The sequence below is a fragment of the Tachypleus tridentatus genome, chromosome 11 (assembly GCF_004210375.1).
Source record: "Tachypleus tridentatus isolate NWPU-2018 chromosome 11, ASM421037v1, whole genome shotgun sequence".
NCBI lineage: Eukaryota > Metazoa > Arthropoda > Merostomata > Xiphosura > Limulidae > Tachypleus > Tachypleus tridentatus.
The window spans coordinates 58,960,937-58,977,123 of record NC_134835.1 but is presented as its reverse complement, the minus strand read 5'-3'; the positions used below and the strand labels follow the sequence as shown (position 1 = coordinate 58,977,123).

The 16,187-nt window shown below is 32.4% G+C and overlaps 1 protein-coding gene across 8 annotated transcripts in view; it reads left to right on the top strand.

The window, feature by feature from the left end:
- LOC143232235 (interference hedgehog-like) overlaps positions 1 to 16,187 on the top strand; it is a 99,278-nt gene that overhangs the window by 18,524 nt on the left and 64,567 nt on the right. For 2 of the 8 annotated variants that reach the window (XM_076467401.1, XM_076467398.1), the window contains exon 1: positions 12,696 to 13,048. The exons of 2 other annotated variants lie outside the window; for them this stretch is intronic. The gene's annotated coding sequence lies outside the window, so the exon portion shown is untranslated. Of the gene's footprint in view, positions 1 to 12,684; positions 13,049 to 16,187 lie in introns of those variants that run through there. 4 more of the 8 variants (XM_076467400.1, XM_076467399.1, XM_076467397.1 and 1 more) reach the window with 4 other exon arrangements.

Below are 16,187 nucleotides of genomic sequence, written 5' to 3'. Positions count from 1 at the left end.
TAACCAACAGTGAACGTAATCCGCAATTTGGCGTTAGAAACTTGCCAATGAGCCAATAGGAAAAATGATTAAGTGTTACATTAGTGCAATGACAGCTATGTGTTAGTAATGATATAAATTGTCTCAGTTATCACTTATTCAAATATAAGAAACCAGATCATACACGAAATTAGACAATAAAGGTGACATTTATTTATGATTCATTCCATTTTCGTGTTTGTTATTGTCTTTGTAAGTTACCTTGAATACATGTATATATATTTGAGAGAAAAACTAAAGCCTTTATTTGTGTTGAAATGTGACTAAATTTGATCCGGGTATGATTCAAAATATCGTTCTCAATGAAAGTGAAAAATAGACACTGAAATTGCAAAAGAAAAGAAAAAAACACCTACGATAACCAGATAGATTGGCTTTTTAAATTTGTATATGCTTATGTAAAGTTATTTGTAGATTAGAATTAAAATTTAAAAAATCTCTTCATGATACAGGTAGATTTTTAGCTCTACTTCCATTGTATATTCATCACCTAAGTGCAAAGAATAACACTTTTTTTTGGCAAACATTTCCACTCTGCTGCACACAGAAAGATGCATCGTGTCCTCTCGTCGAATTGAGACCTGATGTAGCCTCAAGCTTAGTGAAGATTAAAATCTTCCCACGCTAAAGTAATGTATTCTATATAGACCTGTAGGTGGCGAGGTACAGAAAGCACCTTGTGTATCCTTGAACGAGCCTTTGACAGTTTAGAGGGCAGTTATGCTTTTAGTCCCTGACGTTAGAGGGGCAGAGGAATGTATCTGTCATGTTTGTGATTATGGCTGGAAGGCATCAAGAGTGATTTTCTTGCCCAGCGGGAATGCTTCAGACCAGCCATCTTTACATCTTTCGTTGTCAGCACTGCATTTCGTCAGTGCATATATTACACTACACGAATATGTATTCCATTCTTTATATTGTGCGCTACTTAAATTTATCCTTCACCTATTATGTATTAGCTTCACGAGTGCTTTGTTTGGAATAAAACTGCCTTTCATAAAAACTCAATGAATCTCGCCTCTGCGAATGAAAAAAAGGACATAAGTTCATGTCTTTGAATAGTTATACAGACTTTTTCTTGTAAGGTACGCCTGCAGCTACGGCGTATTGGGGTATAATTTAAGCTTCTCATCAGCTTGACATGTGTGAGACAACAAGAAATGTTACTAGCTGCTCAGAAAGTGGGCAATTGTAATCTACTATTCCCTCAAACGTCTAAGAAAGTTCATAAAAAAAACATGATCATCCTCTAACACTATATACGTTTTTCTTTTTTTATGACTTACTTATCTAATAATATCAAAGCGCATAATTTATTGATTCTTTATTTTTTTAGATAAAGTTGTTTGCAAATCTTTGAAAAGCTTTCTTTTGTTTTATTTTAAAATGTATGAATGGTGAAATCAATCTAAGCCATGAATTTTTTTTAAAGAGAATGGGTAGACCAAAGTTCTATAGGACAATTCATATCAGAAGCTCCAAGTGAATAACAGCTTATTCGTTCCATAACAGGCCGATCATATTAAAAACATCAAGTACGGTTTGCTATAATTAAAAGCCTTTTAAAATATTATATGACTCTGGAAACTAAATAGCAAACCTAAGTCAATTTAATAAGAATAGAAATTATATACATTTCTTCAAAGCGTTTTATTATAGACATTTGAAGAGAGACACGATATGCCGTGAATATAGAATAATTCCTGAAATAATTAAAACTGAGGGTATGAAATATTAAAAAAAAACGATCTTACTTTTTGGAAAATCTTGTTTACGTAGTTCGTATTATAAAATTATGATGTTTTATTGTACAGATAAAAATTTTCAAAATCAATAGGTTACTGTGTTATTTTTTAGACCTTTAATACTGTTACAAGAACAACGAATAGACATTTTTATACCACAAACTTTCTATTAATTATTTTTCTAAAGCTACCCAAGAAAGTGCTGGCACCATAATATTCTTGGACTGATTGAGTAATCACATTTTTAGATTTTTATCACCTTGGTACAAATTTTACAAATACAATAAAAATAGTCTAACATCTGAACTTTGTAATTTATTTTTTTTATTAACTTGACATTGCAGACTTGCTGTATCTACTAAAATACCTTAAGAAATATTATTAATGTACAGTTGACACTCTCTTCAAGAGGTTGACCTTTGGTTGGTATCGATAGAGACATCAAACTGAGTATTAGTCTGGTTTAAAACATGCAAGTCGAAAACAAAAGAGTAATAAAACAGAATTAAAACACAGATGTTATTCTTTACATATTTTGTTCTTAAAGCTAACATGCTTAGAAACAGACCAAATGAAACAAACAATCTTTGGACTGCCCCTGGGCGAGTGTAGAGCGGTGATTTAGGAGCAACTCATATACTAAATACCTTAATGTAAGAAACCTGTTTTGTTGGTATCCAAGCAGCTAGCCTTCACTTAAATCAGATTCCTTGTCTCCGCGTTCTGCGAATATATAGCTGCTGTCTTCCAAGGTCTCAGACATGAAACGTTGGTAGGAGATCTAAAGTAATAATTTAAGCAATACGATCTTTTTTTAGGTGTTACGTGCGTGTAATATGAGGCAAGCGCCCATAACTTACTTGTTATAACATTTAAGCAGATCCAACAGCTGTTTCACTGAAATATTTTGCTATAACATAAGCGACTCCTTGTTTTACTTCTGACTTTATTTGAAGTTATTTAGTTGATTATAGCATTCGCTTGTATTTGTATAAATAAAACGTTCAAAACTTGTAAAGAGCAGGCGATTTTCGAGTGAGTTTTCCATGTTTATTCAAATTATTAAACATAAAAACGTTATTTATTCTAGGTATAATTAACAATATTTATCTATTTTTTTCCAGTGAATTTGTAAATACTTTCAACATTAAAATAGAAACATTCAAGTTTTCCTGGGATGAAATGTGAGTTTTATAGTTAAATCTAATGAAATATATCATTTTCACATTATTAAAGTAATTAATCTTTTGCCCAGACCAATCAATAAGTTTTACGAAACTTGCATCTTTTAGAAGTTAAATTCAACAATGATAGGCTAATATAATGTATATTAGCTAATGCGATTATCAAACTTCAATAATTAGAATACTCTGTTCTTCCAATTTTAGTTTTAGATTTAGATAAAATTAGTGCTTGACGTATTTAGATCTCAAATTTAAAAGTTGTAGCTTTATTTTGAGTTTATAACATTTACGTGTATCAGATAATCAGGTCCGAAGCTTCAAACTGTTCAACTCAAAAGTTTCAACGCATGAATGAAATGTTCACTTTATTTTTACAATCACCGTTTTGTTTGTTCGTAAATAAGCACAAACAATAAAATAAATTATTGATATTCTGCCCACAACGAGCATCAAAGCCCGGATTACAGGGTTGTAAGTCCGCAGATATGTCGCTGTGCCACTAGGGGGAGGAGGAGAATAAGATAATTAATGTCTTGTTTATTTGTTTGTTTTTTAAGTTCTATTATTTCCTCTTTTTATTTATACCTGCTGTTTCTTGTGTTGTATGTCTTGTGTTTTTTTTTAGTTTTGTTTTAAACGCACACCTTTATTTCACACTATATTGTTTCATATAGTTATCATAAAAGGTTCTGGTGGACTTTCTTGGTCCTCCTCAGAGTGAATCCTATGGTTTACTCTTTTTCTTTGTATACTAAAATAATTTTGGTACTTTGTTATAAGTTAATCGATTAGGTAAATAAAGAGTATGAAAAAGTTAAAGCATCGTGTTTAGTTTCAAAACTTATTATGGTTTATTTAATGCATTTGCAATGTCTATCCGGTATGTAGGATTTTTATTCACTTAATAAGACCCTATCAAGAACTTGACAAAAATTAATATAAAGTTTTTTAGAATAAAATAGAAGTATGTCGTATATTTAACTGTGAAATCATTTTTAAAATGCTTAAAGCTGTGATTAAAAACTAAAAACAGTATAAAATTAAATTAAGATTAAGGAACTTATCCTAATTAAAAAATCAAAATGTAGAAGATGACAGGAGTTCGTTTACATCTCTTTTAATATTTATAATCAAATGGTTACATCAACTTCGTCGTGTATTACTGTGTTGTGTCGTCGATGTGTCTTTTTTTATCATCTCGTGATGCAACGTTGGCATGATGAAACGAAATGCATGATGATATATGTTTAATCAAACCTCATTATTAGCCGTCTTTAATTATGTTTACAGTTGTTTGGTTTCGTTTTAGACAGAAATATGTTTCTTTGCTTTAGAGCAAAGCCACATTAAACTAATTGCTGTATCCAACGCGGGGATCGAACTTTGGATTTTAGCAGTGCAAGCCCTTACACTTACTACAGTCCCACCGAAGAATATCGGTGAAAAATTTGTATTTTCAAACAGATAAGACTTATTACTATTCATTATACACTTACCTCAACTGAAAATGTTGATTGCAGAAAGCAAGTAGACAATCAAATAGAAACTGTAGTGTAAACGTCAAAAGAACGTACATCCACGTTTCCTCGTGATTTTGATCATCGCTATTAAAGTATTAATTAGGCCAAACTCCCAGCATGGGAGTTAATTATATCTCGTAGTCATTTTTCATTCGAACATTTTGTTAAACCTCAGTATTCAGTCATTATTATAACACTGCTGTCTTTTGGGTATGGCCTATTACGAACTCTTAAATAGTGATGAAAAATAAACTATAACTATATCAGTATGTCTTTTCGAGAAGCTATTAAAAGTAAAATGTAACTAAACATTGAATAAACGTCTTTGAAATAAATCGAGCATTTTTCGTCCGAATTTGTGTAGCAAAAAATATTACAACAGAAAAAAAACCGATGTAAAGAGAAAATAAATCTAACAGTAGGAAATAAATAGTTAATAGCATTTTTGTTGAACGATTTCTATATTTCAATATAAATAATGTTTGTTTGTTTCTTTTTGAATTTCGCGCAAAGCTACACCAGAGCTAGCCGTCCCTAATTTAGCAGTATAAGACTAAACGGAAAGTAACTAGTCATCACCATCCACCGCCAACTCTTTGGCTACTCTTTTACCAACGAATAGTGGGATTGACTGTAACATTATAATGCTTCCACGGCTAAAAAGACAAGCATGTTTGGTGTGACGAGGATTTGAACCCGCGACCCTCAGATTACGAATTGAGCGCCCTGACCACGTGGACATGCCGAACCTATGTCGACATAGATCAGGCCATGACGTCAGGGTTGATATGCTTAGCACTTTTATATTTGTTTCACTAGGAAATCTGGCAATTTGATAATACGATGCTGCCTAGTAATAGTTATGACTAAATTAATTTATCAGCCTATGTTGATGGAGCAGTATTCAAAATGTAGGATTAAAAGACAAAACATTTTCAAGAAAACAACAATGTTGTCTACGTCAATTGAATTTGTTATTTTGAATTTTGCGCAAAGCTACTCAAGGCCTATCTGCACTATCCGTCCCTAATTTAGTAGTTAAGACTAGAGAGAAGGCAGCTAGTCATTACCACCCACCGCCAACTCTTGGGCTACTCTTTTACCAACGAATAGGGGGATTGACCATATACATTATAACGCTCCCAAGGCTGAAAGGGCGAGGATGTTTGGTGCGACCAGGATTCGAACCCACCATCCGCAGATTACGAGTCGAACGCCTTAACCCATCTGGCCATGTCGGGCCATTACGTAAATGGAATAACTTGTACAGCAGAACATTTACGACAGTAACGGATTTCAAATTTAAACTACATTTCAATCCAATCTGGAGAATCATTCTATTCAAAAAATAAAAACTATGATTAATAAAGAGAACCACCAACTTGAAAGCTAATTTCATGGATCTGGGCATATATCTTGGAGCCACTTACAAGACAATATATGAATTATAAGGTAAAATAGTTAAAACAAGATCAGAACCATTTAAGAAAAAAATTCCTGAATGAACACAATTTACATCTACAAACCTAAGTAAAACTCACATTCGTATAATATACGATTTTAGAATAATGTCATCATATCATGTTTGAAAAATGCAGGTGAAATAGTTGTTCACAGCTGAACAAGTTAAGAATTTATGTTTCTTTAATTTAATTCTCCACTACTAATAGATTTCATAGTTTTTACCTGTATAAACTTTGCCTCAATATAAAAGTTTCCTCGTTTTGATTAATAACATAAAAGAGTGAAGAGTGATCTGAATATTGATACCCAAAGTATTCGTATTTTTGTCGTACGTTATGAAGTACAACTCGCTTACATTTGTTAAATTCTTGTTTTTATAGCGTTTTTTCATAAAATGATTAACTTAGGTTTGTAAACTTACAAAGTTTGATAGTGGTTCACAGAAAATGTATTACAGCCCTAATTGAATTTGTATGATGTAATTACCTGTTGGTACAACGGTCCTCAGTGCTATTATTTAGAATACCTACTAATACATGATGCCGAGAACAGTGTAAATCCCTTTAGTCAACTTCCTCTTTATTTATATTTCTTTACAAATATATATCCCGGTAGCTCAACTGTTAGCTTAAAAGCTCATAACATTAAAATTTAGTTTTGATACTTACGATAGTACAACTCAGAAGTTCTTGGACAGAATTGTGCTTAAGAATACAAAGTTATATACAAGAAAATATAGAGGAAAGCCACAACTAACTGACAGTTTTACAGTTTTGAAAAGTGAAATTAGAAGTACAGCACTTGTAATTAATATCCACGTATTAACTGAAACGCAGTATGTGTGTATATATATCTAGATATTTGAACATGTCTATAAATAAGTTTCTTGCTTCACCCAATATAATATAAAATTAGAAAAAATATTAAACTTAAAATATGCTGTAATTAAAGCCCCAAAAATGCTGTTATTTTTTATATCCATAAAAAACTAAAGTAATTTGATAAAAAATAGAATTGTTATTTTTTATATTAATTGATACATTTCACTATTGTAAATGAAATGTGGGGTACATACGTTCTTTACATGTGCACTATACCAGTAAGTATCTAATTATCAAGGTAAACTTTCTGTCTTGGCATGCTAATTTAGTTATCCGGAACAAAAATAAAGTCCTATTAAACTTTCTCATATATTGAAAAATACAAATATTTCACAGAATATCCCTACATTGTTACTGCAATAGCTATTGCAAGAAGTTGAGTTTAAATAAAACTCATACCACAACAAGATTCTACAAGTCGAAGATTGTAAATAACATTTTCAGCATTTTGACTTATTTCATATAAAAGCTAACATATACAGTAATAAAATATCTCGTTATAATGCGAAGAATAACGATATTGCTGATGTTTAAGTGTCCCGTTCTTTTCAGATTCACACCATTTAACTTCCGATTTGTACTAGGTTTATAATAAGAAATTAAGCCTGCATTAGGGAATTACCTCATAATTAAATTTTCTTTAGGATACTTTTAACTTCTTCATGTAAAATATAGTTTTCCGTAGATTATTATGAAGTATATTAAATTCACAGAGTAGGAATCTTATCCACATCTCTACTGTGAGATGAGTTGTTTTGAACGAGAAATGACTCAACTGCTTTGCAATCTCTGCCAAGTTTTTGACTCGACTTCTACACATTCTCGCTTGCGATTCACTCCCCTGTCTTACAACAATTTTCTCGCATAAAATTTGTTCATGTTTAGCCAACTTGTGGATGTTTCTCGCGTTTTCAAGAAAGAAAAGACGAAAAAGTGCAGTCAACTTAAAACTTAAAAACGTTTTAAGGTAAGTGAATTAAAGAGCTTTAAAAATGAATCCCGTTATGGATTGGGAGTCTGTTTTAACTAGTAGACTTTCTTCCGATCTGTGGGGCTTTCACCAAGAACAGAGTTGGGTATGTAATTTGTCTCTCTAAAAAATTAATCAAGTTACGCATCTACTTAATTGGGAAGTCACACAAGCAATTTAGTAGTTTCAGTATATTTGTATTATTTGTAATTTGTAAAGATACATGTTTGTAAAATATATCTATGAGTAGGAACATCTTTAAAAAAAGTTATCAAAATAAAGACATTGGCGAAATATAAGTATACGTTTCAGGTTTTTAATTGGAGAATGAACAGCACTGAAGACAAACTCATGTTTGTAACGTTACACTTGGCAAGAAGATTTATTATGTTGTTGATGAGGGGTAAAGATACAGAACGCTTAAGCTGGAAACCAACCGTTTATCATCTGCTTTAATTAGCTCATGCCAGCGTTGTGTTAATCGATAGGAAAAATACGTTTGATTTATGTGCAATGCGGTTGCTATATCATGATGCTCCAAGCAACTCCAAATTAACAGTAAAAGTTACAGTTGATATATATATATATATATATATACTGTGATGAAGAAGCATAAAAAATATTTGTTGAAATAAGTCTGATGGTTTAGACAGCTATCTGACTGCTGGAACTAAAAATCACAAAACTCACATTATACCAAGTATTAAAACTACACTCATCTTGCACTGAAACACAGATGGTGACTTAGCAATCTACTACAAAATCTATATTTTAAACAATGAAGTGTACAATGATATTTAAGGATCGTGTATGTTGTTACCACATCAAACGCTGATCCTTATGGACATTTCAAATATTATTTCAAACAAGAATTATGTCGATAATGAAGTCTTATACCATATGTTACGTAAATGGTAAAGATAGTTGAGTCGTCAAACCTGTTTCTAAACATAATGCTAAAGAAACTTCAAGACGTTCTCATTTAGAGTTAATCATCATTATACATTTGTGTTTGTTGGTGCGTACATAATTTTACAAATATGTAAATATTTCTAAATTGTAAAATGCTCCAAAATATTTTAAACGTTTAATACGTTTATCAATAAACAACGTATTGATCTTAACTGTGTATTTATCTTTAAGGTGTAGAGCTAACATATGTATAAACAAGAAGAGAAAAACTTTTCAAAAAAGGAAAGAAATGGCTAATACCAATCCTTTAAAAACAATGCAAACGTAATTGTTGGGATGAAATTTGCATCGATTATTTGGGAACAGCAAGTATAACTTTCAGGAGGACAAGACAGATGATTATGTAAGGTAATTAAAGAATAATATGAAGTTATAATATTATAGTTATTACAAAACAAAATATTTGATATAAACTTGTCGGTCATCTTCCTAGAGAAATCACGTTTTCCCTGACTGACATGGCTCATATTAATGGAAATTAGGCAACTATGGATGGATCTGTCATATTATTTGAAATGTAAGTCATTAGTTCAAAATCGTATAACTTCAATATACAAAATGATCACCAACGTTGTTGCAAGATTCAAATCATAGTGAATGCTAAAGTCCTAAAGCGTCCGAAAGTCAGTTTTCCATGAATTTTTTAGTTTTTTTTCTGTCTGGACTTGCTCGACATGATGCGACGCGTCGCTTTTCATCATCGATGAAATTGAGTTCAGTGAAATTTAGTATTTTTCTTTTTCTTCAAACAATTTGTATACAACTACATAAGGATAAGAATGGAGCTCAGCACTTATTAGGTTAAAGTCAGTTTCCATTTCATCAACCATTGGTTGCAAACTGTTGTCTCTATAATGTGTGACATTAAAGGTACAATTCGACATTAAGTAGAATAGCATAAATATGCTTATTTCTACACATTCTATTCTTCCATTATTGTCACATACCTCAGATGTTTACATGAAAATGAAGTTGGATCTGTTTCCAGACGTAATCCCAATAAACATATGTGTGTTTTCTCTCTGAAAAGTGAAACGCAATTTATCAATAAAAGGAATATTGCTCCACTTGTTATTCATTTACTAAAAGTGCTCTTAGCAAAATTGTAGTTCAACTGCTATGAACTCTTGCACTGGGAAAAATTGCTCCACCAGTCGTCTCATATACAGACTGACCATGTGAAGCTTATTTCTAATCGCTTCTACATCAGTAATTGTCCAGTTATGGCCTCTTGCATTTCTTTGTGGCTTTTCACAATGAACTATTAATGGTGACATTTTTGTGTTGTGGCTGCAACATAATATTAGCCTTTTATTTTTCCATTACGAAGAAATATCTAACTTTCAAAAGCGCTCGGTTTATAAAATTTTTATTTTTGTGTTAAATTATTTTTTTTGCATACGTTTTTTTTATCGTCATGAACATTTACAATAACGTGTTTTAACACTAATGGGATATTCCTTCAGTCATTGAACATCACAATAACTCAAAATCAGTTTAACCACATCAGATATGAATTTGATTCAATACTAGTTTCATCAATTTGATAATACATAAAACTATTACACACATGTACACAAAAAATCTATTATTTAACTACAAATGATATCGACTAAAGGAACATACGTTTAGATAAACTCTTAAATTTATCTGACGAAGCAAGCTATAAATCAGTATGCAATGAAGTAGTTTCGTGTAACGGAATGTTGGTATAAAGAGATTAGACATTGAACCTTCACTTGTTAGCTGCGTTTCTAAATGATTGTGATTTATGCTATTGGTCTAAAGAGAAAGCCTGTTTTCTGAATATCATCCTGCCATGCACATAATTATGACGGTAAGTAGCCATATAACAGTGGTTGTTATACGAATGCTGCAACTTTATGGTACATATTCTGTGCCATATGCATCCACAGTTTCAGGAAGAGATCCAACAGTTCTGGCTTCCACGTAAGATTTTTTGAAGGGATTTGTTAGTGTATTTGCAAGTAATATTTATACTATCAAAATAGTTTGTAGGATTAAAGATTGATAGTAGTTTGTGATTCGTGAGAACCTCGTGGCTACTGATTTGCAGCCAGTGTTGAACGAAAAGGTTTGTCTCCATCTGGCTTTATTCCTCAATATTGGATTCAAAATTTATTTCAGGTTGCTTTGCATGGTATCGTAGGCCTAACTTCATCTTCTTTCCCTTTGAAGAGGATTCTTGTTGGTTTTTGAATTAAGCACAAAGCTATGCAATGGGCTATCTGTGCTCTGTCCATCTCCGGTATTGAAACCAGGTTTCTAGCGATGTAAGTCCGCAGACATATCGCTGTGCCACTGAGAGACCACTTTGAAGATGGAAGCATAAGAAATTTTATGGGAGTCGCCATAAAGTAATATGAATTTACTCGAAAAGTAATATAGCAAACACGTTTTTTTTTGTACTCAAGTCGACTCTTTTTAGCAATTGAATTATTTTGAACTGATGATATAATTTTTCAAATGACCAAGAAGAATTAAGTTGAGTGACATTTCGCAATGCCCGACCGATCCCAACACTCCCACAACGCCTTCTCTGCGGTATTGTACTTGCCATTAACTTACACATTATATGGACAAAAAAGAATGTTAAAAACTGTAATGTAGTTACAGTTAATGGTAAAAAGAAACCTAAATATTTTTAGCTCATTAGAATGCCGACTATTTCAATTACTTCCTTTGATATTTAAGTTATAAAGGAGAACCAGCAAAATAAGTGACAAAAAGCGAGTATCAACATTTGTATTACAGTGGGATCTCATTCAAACACCTGGATAAAATGAATGTTATGTTCAATCACATTATGCGTTGGTAAAAAAATATCCCAACAGTTTTCCGCGGGGTCTGATGATGACTGGCTGCCTTTCCTGTAGTCAGTCATTGCTGAATCAGTAACGGCTAATAGCTCTCGTGCAGATTTGAGCGAAATTCAAAAACAAACAAGAAGAAACCGGAAAAATCTCACCAGGATAAATACTTTTTCTTTCTTATTTTTGCTTCACGAGAGCAAAATCTCACCAGTTTCCTATTAATGTTAATATACACTTTTCCCCTCTGCAGCAACAGTCGGCTATACGTATGTAATAACATCCAACCACATTAATCGTATTCATTTCACTATTCTATTCAGATGGTTTAATAACAAAAAACAGTCAATAGCAAAAATATTTTTGAATGTTTCAAAATGATGCAGTGAGGTAAATATGTAACCAGGCAACTAGATTAATTTTCGAAGAACCTACAAATATTCTCCGACTGTTTGTTTTGTTATTATGCACAAAGCAACGCAAAGGGTTATCTATGCTCAATCTATCACGGGTATCGAAACCCGGTTTGTAGTAGTATAAGTCCGTAAACATCCCACTGTGCCACTGGGTGTGCTCCGATTGTTTACTTTGTGATACTCTAAGTTTCCTTTATGAGAAAATAATGATGTGAACTTGAAATAATATTTTGTCCCCCCTCGCTGGAGTACGTGCTTGGATGTCTTAATTATGCTCCATCTATAAATTGTTCACGAACCTATGAGTCTTATCTTACAAGGCTTATCTATTTGACTGATCTCTAATTATTTGAAGTAAACTAAACGTTAAAAACTTATTTGTTAATATTTTATTTCTTTTTTGAAAAGGATCTGGTGAAATTTTATGTTATTATGATATTATTTATATTCTGAAATGATGAAAAGGACACTATGTGGGGCGATATTTGTATATTTAAATATAAGTTATCTTAGGGAGATACAGTGTCTTCTCTATGCCGAGACCATAAAGTAAAGTATTTGAATAACGTCCAATCGGATGCGGGTATCTGTGAAATAGCCTCCAACCCAGGAATTAGTGAAGAATTTCTTGGGCTTCCCCGTCTTTCTCTTGTACCTGACTTGCGTTTATAGTGTACGTGCGTTGGCCAGTTCGCGAGACGCGCGCGAGAACTTCACAGAATGGTGAACACGTGGTCGTGTGGAGGTTGGGAGACCAGGGGTGGAGAACCATTACTTGACACTGCATGTCCGTGACTGTAATTTGTATCAAGCAGTTTGTGAACATCTCGTGAAAAGCAAGTAGGGCGGGTAAGAAGAGAGTCCGAGGGACAGAACTTATAAATTAGCGATCAGTCACGAAAGTAAAATGCTAGGTTGACAAATGCCGAGACAGTGTCTGCACCTGCTTCGACTTTGGTGAAACGACAACAGAATTGACAAGGCCTCGTTATTCATGAATATGAAACTTTAGCTATTACAGAGAAGGTAAGTGTAGATATCTTTATTACTTAGCAGTAAACAAACAAAGAATGAGACTCTTCTAAAATTATTACACGTCCTTATATCTTATAACGGATCAACAAAACATACTGTGCGTATCTGTTTAGAATTGTTATATTAAAATGCAACTTTGATATCATATATTATCTTACTCAAATGACAGCAGAATATGTGGAAAACACTTAGTTTACGTGACTAAAATCATGTCTTGTCCAAACTACAAAAGTTTTTACTCACGTTTCAAGTTTTTCAATTTGTCGTACCTAAAGTATAGAGGATGAACAATATTGATCAATAACTGTGATAAAGTTAAGTTTGTTGACGATTAATTATTCAGTTTGAACATAACACGTAGGGAAGGTAAAAGTATGAATGAAACTTTCAATATGCAAAGTTTTCTAACTTGTGTCTAATTTTCCTTATTTTTACTTTGTATAAGCACAATTTTCCAAGAATTGTGAACTCTTAAGTTCAAGTGTTACCAGTATAAGGTCAAATAAAATGATCAGTTGGGTTCGTTTGTTTCACACGTAACTCATAAAAGATGTTCTTTTAAGTTACATTTCATATATATACGCATCATGTACTTCAAGTATTTTATTAATTTGAATATACACTGAAAAGTTTTACAGAAATTAGTTTGTAGACTTGTGACTGTGTAACGTTTTAACGTATTTATAAAGGGAATTTTTATAATTATCCCTCTTTGTTTAGCTATTTCATTTGTAAAAAGCTGGAAATGTATTAGTGATATAGTGTGTATTTTAATATTGTAGCGTTAACGTACTGTGAAAAATACAAAAGCATGATATCTCATAAATTACATTAGTGCACGCAAAATTTTTATTTTTTGTTTTAAACATCGCGTGCGTGTTTTTTATAGCAAAGCCACATTGGGCTATCTGCTGTGTCTACCAAGGGGAATTGAACCCCTAATTTTAGCGTTGTAAATCCGTAGACTTACCACTGTATCAGCGGGCGACTTTAACATCACCCTTTTGATCATCGTATTAAACAATTTCACTTCTTGTGTCAAAATAAAGGAAACTTCGAAAGTCTTCAATGATTTGTGGTTTCAGTTGTATTTGTGTTTAATTCAAATTTAGGTAGAATAAATAATGAACTTTAACTTTTTAAGTTAGTTAGCATGAAAATACTATGAACAGACACGACAATAAAAAATCAATCAGTCGTTACCTATTAGAATGATAACATGTTAAATCGAGATTTTCTACACATAATGTAAATTTGACATTGTTTTAAAGTATTTATATTGTATGCTCTATGACGTACCTATGTTCATTTTATCCCATCTTTCAGTTATAGGTAAAATATGAACTATTAGAGTTACGCTTAAAAAAATTAATTTTCTATCGTTTTCTCTTGTTATGTATTTGATTAGCCTGTTTTGTAGCATGCTTGGATTAGGAGAATAAAAACACGTAGGTAAACCACACCTGACATAAGCTCATGAAATGTGGTGAGGAAATTACTGAACAGTGAATTAATACAGGTAGTAGTGAAAGCTGCAAAGTAAGAGGATTTGCCTCGGGTGGACAAACATTTAGACAGCGTGATTCACAAACAACTCAAATTATGATTTATGATTTAGTGAAACTAAGTGACATCACTTCCCGGTGAGATGAGGCCTCTTAGTATGACCGACAGCAGTGTACAGTCACTCAAACTGTACACAATAACAACTAATAAAAGTTACATCACATCACCTAGTCCATTTTAGTTACAGCTGTAGTTTGCTTCATATTTCTAATATCCAAAACCGAACGAACCAATGAGAATACCTATATAACATAGAATATTAATGAAGTTCAACATATCATACGTAAGGCACAAGTTTACAGTAGATTTTGAACGATACTTAGACTTGCTTGTTTATTTTTTAATTTCACGCAAAGCTACACGAGAGTTATCTACGCCAACCGTCCTTAATTTAGCAGTGTAAAATTAGAGGGAAAGTAGCTAGTCATCACCACCTATCGCCAACTCTTAGACTACTCTTTTATGAATGAATAGTGGGATTGACTGTCACATTATTACGACCCCACGACTGAAAGGGCGAGCATATTTCGTGCGACGGAAAGTTGAACCCGCGTACCCTCAGATTACGAGTTGAGTGCCTTAACCATCTGGCCATGCCGGGCCAACTTAGACTTAAGAAACGTGTGAAAATTTATGTTTCAGAAGTTAATGAAGAGAGCGTGTAGTAATAAGAATATCCCAGTTCTTTTTCCTCAGCTTCTTTCAAGTGATCTGAAGATCAAAACATACACAGTTAAAGTATTTCAAAATAGCAGCTCAAAGTAACATACAACAAACATTTTGGATTAAAAGCACAAACCATCATGAAAACGAAACTTAAAGTAAATTAAAATGTAATCAAAACAGAAGTTTACTTCACCGAAAGTACGATAACAAATCACTTCTGAATATTCGACATCATCAAGGGATACCGTGAAGATATCTGTACAATTTAATTATCACAATACTTTGTAAAAACGCATGCTATATATTCATATATGAATACATAATTGAAACCAATACGAGTGTTATACTGGAATGTTATAAATTTTATAGCAAAACAGAAACAAAATTCATTCATTAAAACAAACAACAGTAGGAACATGTAAGTAAATAACAAATGATGAATAGAAAGAAAATAAAACATAAAAATACAATAAAATAAAATGATTTTGTTGATTTGTTGTTAATAATAAAATTACACAATTGGCCATTTGTGCTTTTCCCATCGCGGGTATTAAAATTAATCTTTTAAAGTTATAAGTCCTCAGACTTACTGCTGAGCCAACACGAGGTAAAACTAATTCAGATAAATAGTTGTGAACAAAGCTATAAAAATACGTAATTTGCAAAAGGAACTCAAAATAATGTACGGTAATAAAACATACAATGAATGTTGAATGTGCTTACATTGCTGAGAATCAAGTTTATGAACTTGACATGTATGGGAAGTTTTATAACCCCTTCAAGGCCTAGCTTGGAGTTCATACTTAAGAAGTCCTTCAAACTCGCCAAGTTTACAAAAATAGAATGATTCTTACTTTTAAGAGTGTGAATGAAAGGCTTAAAATATGAAGTTGATATA